A 5,532-nucleotide genomic window follows, 5' to 3' on the forward strand; every position below is an offset into this window, starting at 1 on the left:
AGACATTAAACAAATTCGAGGCAAGGTTCACTCAATTCGTCATTTTGACATGCAGTTTTACTTATTTCTCCGTTAATATAAAACGGTTGTAGATAATATTACACCTCACAATAGAAAATAGTTATAGACGCGTACACATTCTTCGAAATCATAAAAATAACGAATAAATAAACAGAAATCAACCTTTGCTCTGTCCAATAATTTTCCGTCACCGTGGCGGATATTATATACCATCGAGTCCAAAACTTGTTTGCCGTTGTGGTTTAGACACAGTGATATAGGGTAGAAAAATCAAAATTTTGAACATATTCCAAATCACAAATATATGCATGCAATTCATCAAGTACTTCCAAAGAGTTTTTGACACTCCGAAAGTTATTAATGCCATTGTTTTCAAAGGCCTTATTTGAACAATTTATTATAAGGTTTTTGATTGTACCAAGCGTACTTGTAAGTAGAATAGACAAGTTAGTAGTGAAACAATGGCTTGAAGACGAAATGAATCTATATTTGTAAGGTGTTTTGTGTAGCTTTGGAAGCAAGTACATACTTGAGACTTTCATTGTTTTTGGTTCTGCGTGTAAAGAAGTAAATGTTTGTTACAGATTTCGTTTTCTGAAAATGGAGTCAGTTGGAATGTTGGTGAATTCATGACTTCATTTTGCAGAACCTCAATGTAAAATTTTCGTCAAACAATAATGATATTGTTAGCAGTTTTATCAGACGGGACAAACACAGATTCCTTGGCTAGTTCTTTTAGTTTATGTTTGATCTGAGAAATAGGATTTTTATGGTTGTTGTTATGAGTAAAAATTTCTTTGAAATGTTGTATACGCATATCAACTATGTCCGTTTACTTAATTAAAAAAAGAGTTCAAATATTTTTTGTCAGCTTTTTCCCGTTTTATCCATTTCAAATAGTAAGTACGGCGTGAGTCGTGAATGATATTACGTCACTAATTCCAATTAATAATTGACGGGAGACGATATTAAGGTCCTTTACTGAGGAATGATTTTAACTCTCGATCGGGAACGATGGGTATGTGTCCTGTTATAAAATGAGAAATAGGGCAATAAATGTATTCGGAATTACTGCAATTACATGACGTAGATGTATTTTCACTAATATTTACAACTTTACTCACTTAGCTTTAATTAAACACATATTTCCGGGTAGATTTCTTGTAAATATAACAAATAAGAGGAAGTTCTGTATTATCAAATTATCCAGGAATTTGTTCTTTAACAGAATAGAATGGTCGTTAAAAATACCGTCAATATTTACTAAATCAAAACTTTTATTGACATGCTATATTTTGATCAAATGTTTTTTATGATCTTCAGGGCGATCAAATTTGGGAAACAGTTAAGAATAACAATATGCCATTACTTTTGAACTGTTTATGATTGAGCTAAATGTTTAAATTATAGAATTTTCAAAACAATTCATGATTTTGAAAGATATATTGTTGATCTACCATATGATCTTCGAAAGGCATATTGTAATTTTAAATGTAAGAACCATAAATTGCCAACAAGAACAAGGTCGTTTTTGGGGTGTCGAACGTGATGATCGCATTTGCGATTTATGCAATTTATGTGAAATTGGTCATGAATTTCATCATCTATTTAAATGTACTTTTTTTCAAATGAAAGAAAAGGCTTTTGCCCTGTAATGTGTATAAAAAGTCAAATGCTACAAAGTATTGTGAACTTTTTTGTTTTGATGACTTCAATGTAATTGTCAAACTTGCCAAATTTTGTACAATTGTCCTGTGTGTTAAATTAAATTTTAAGACTTTATGTATTCCATTGAATATGTAACCATGTCATTCTATTATCTCATTATTTTGTATATATGTATATATGTTATTGTTTGTTATTATTGTTTATATTCACATACCCCTGATAGGGTCTTGAGAAATAAAAAGTTTCAAGTTTCAAGTTTTTCATTATAATTTGAACGATTTCATACTTAGGGCTGCGATATGAAATTGTGTTGCCGTCGTCTAAAGTATTATTAAATTATTTACTGGTAAAGAACAGAGCTTGGTTAACAGATAATGTCTGCCGCTGTTTTTTGAAATAGAAATTCGGTCTGAAATATCTGTATGGTTGGTCCGAAATTTTCTTTGATTGCGATTTTTTTCTACGCCCATGAGAACGGTTGTTTTGAACAATTTTAGAAACTATATTCAATTGTTAACAGAACCGGTTCTTGGTTTATTACCAATTCCAATGATACTATCATTAAGACCGAGACGGTGGACTGTCTGTAATTTTTGAATCCAATTCAATTCAATTATTTTCCGTGATCGTACAAACTTTGAATAAGATTCGCCAGGCTGCTTATTTACTACTTCTAAAGGTAAATTTGTTATATATTTGATAGGATGATTGTGCTTCTTAAGATGTTGATAAATGATACTTTTGAATTTATTGGGTCTTTTAAAACGATAAAGGTGTTTTGCGTCCGTTTGTATAAATATTGCCCAGTTTCACCTACGTACCGAATACTGCATCCCGGTTTGTTTCATATGAGTAAATAAATAATACTGTTTGTTTTTCAAGTTATATCAGGTACAAAATTTAAAGAAAACGTGCGACCATAAACGTGGGCATTATCGTATTGTTGGTGGAAAGACGGGGACACGTGTCTTTTATTTGCATGCCACTTATCGATAGAAGGGTAACTACGATGGTTATTGTTAAAAATATTTGCGATGGCTGTATTCTTAGATAAGCGATGTTGAAGATTGAGACGTGTAGATACCTTTTTAACGAGTTTAGTATTTTTAAAATATTTTCAATTTCCAAGCTTCATATTTGCTTTTTGTTATATGGATTTTATTAGAAAGGAGCAAAGACTGGCGTCCAGAATATGAACAAGCACACATTAAATTGAAATATGTGTAAATGATAAAACTGTTCGGCTAAAGACCTCAAACGCTATCCGTCATGTATTACCCGACAAAATAAATAGGGTTTATCAGAGTAGCGACTGACGTCTGACTAAATAGTAGAATGGGGCTGAATATTGAAATACTACTTTTTGATAAATATTCCTAAAGTAATGCTCATAGAGAAGTTCTCGCTCGGACACACACTCCATAATGTAGTATATTATACCTCATTTTCCTAGTATTATAAATATTATGAATATCTTTGTTAATGTTAGTGAATAGTTTTAACGTCCAGGTTTGAAATCATGCAATATCGGTGTGATTGCAAACAAAAACACATAGAACTGACAATATTTAACCTATCATTGATCGTTAACCAGAAAATGGAATAATTAAATATAAATGCCTTTAGATTATATTATATCTACAACTGATACTACTACTGATTGAGTGATATTGAAGAATTTTGTACCTTGCATTTCACTTTTTAAAATTTATAAATGAGTCAATTATCTACAAATATATATAAGGATCAACAAATTAAAATGACTATTGAAACTCTCTTTGAAAATATCCTTTGTTTCATTTGTTGGTTACTTTTTAAATTTAGTATTCAATAGAAATAAACATATAAAAATTAAGATATTTGACAGAAAATGGGATTTGTACATATATAGGTTTTTGACACAATTGATATGAACAAATACATAACATTTATTGAGAGCTTTGTAAAATACCTCTCGTAGGACAATATGTGTTAGGGAAACCCTTGGCTCATATCTTAATAGTAACGCAAAATATTCTTAAAACTGCCAGTCTTTCGAACATGTTCTGGAAAGCATATAGGATAACTAATAAACAAAAATCAATATTCATGATTAATGTAATATATAAAATTTCATAACTGAAATTTGAGGGTCAACAAAAGGATCTTCATCATTTTCTCTCCCTTGAGTGTATCTCATTTTTGATTTCGTCTTCAAGCCAAGATTATTTACATTTTTAAAAAGGTAAAACAAAACGCAATTACAATGCTTATCTAAGTGTTTAAAAAAAATATATAAATATATACATACCGATTGTTCCAGAACAAATTGCCAAGAAGAATATGATCGAACGAATCAATAAATAAGAACATACATATCCCAATGTACACCACAGCATCATTAAAGTCCAACAGTTGGTGACATGAGGAATTTCTGAAAAATACGATAAAAAATCAGCAACGGTAAAATCCTTATAAACTGATACGAAAGACGCACATTTCCTCTAATCTCATTATTGGCGTTGATAACTAGGATCTTGAAAACCTTATCAAATAAAAGTTGGCGTACATTCATCATCAAATATACTGAAGAGCTATGCCAAATCAGGCGGATGGAATATTTGCCTTAATTGGAAAACCTTAATGTTTCATATAACATTTTATAAACAGTAAACTTGCAGAAATAATAAATCCTATCAATACTGATGTACTGAACACTTGGCTGGTTATACTTTCACGGACGACACGTCCGCCAGGAGTGGCATCAATCCAGTGCTTGTAAGAATTCACGAAAATACTATAGACTACGAGATTCGAAGGCCATACACTCATACAGTAAATTAATACCAGACTCAAGCTAGCGAACAATAAGCCAGCGCACAATAAGATGCATCAAGATGGCGAACTATAAGCCAGCAAACAATATCGAAAACGCGCCTAACTGATCATGCCTAAAAACCGAAGACTTACAATAACACGAGGCGTACTTATAAATATGATGACAAATAAATAAATATGATGACAAATACTTTCCAGTAGGAAGATGAAATGTAATTTGATTTTAACACAGACAAAGTTTAATTATTTATTCGTGTATTAAATACAACCTTTTTTACAGCCGGGAATCTAAAAAATGTTTTAGCTAAGTAACCCTTTCTCCTTTCTCTCTGATAAGGGATGGCTGATTGTCTGTATAATAATAATATCAATTGATAACAACAGGTTACACTAAACTAGTGTTGCGATACAATTAGATCTTCAAGCTTATAGAAATTATACGATTGAAAAGTAAAGCTGATAACCATTATATTCACCTTTCACCTAAGAACTAGCTAGTTCCCGTAATTATTCAAAAGTAAATTGTCACTCTAGTAATTTATTTATTACATTTCGAAAAGAAAAGAGATAAGTGTAAGAATTACACACGTCAAATAGAACAAAAACGATTTGACATAAATATTTTGGTTAATCTAAACAAAAATTTATTTAGATTCCAGCCTATGTAAAATAACTATATAATCCGTAAACATTTCCCTACTGCAAAGACCCGGATGGGATGACCCAACCAACCCCTTCTTTCCTTCATAACATTTTCCCTACGGCAAAGCTTATTTGCTCACTTGGTACAAATGATAGGCACCTAGGTAACCTTAGGTTCAGGTGGGTAAAGTTACAGAACTTTTTTAATTGAGGTCCAAAGTTGATATAGGTGTCGAAATTACCGCGGGATTACGACGTTCCTAAGTTTGTACATTACCATTGGCGACGTTGGCGACTTCAGTGACGTCGCCGTGGGCTCTTTGAGTTGTTATTAAAAGTTATGGCTGAACAGACGTATTTGTTTATAATAGCGACAATATCCTA

Source organism: Mytilus galloprovincialis, chromosome 5 (genome assembly GCF_965363235.1).
Source record: "Mytilus galloprovincialis chromosome 5, xbMytGall1.hap1.1, whole genome shotgun sequence".
NCBI lineage: Eukaryota > Metazoa > Mollusca > Bivalvia > Mytilida > Mytilidae > Mytilus > Mytilus galloprovincialis.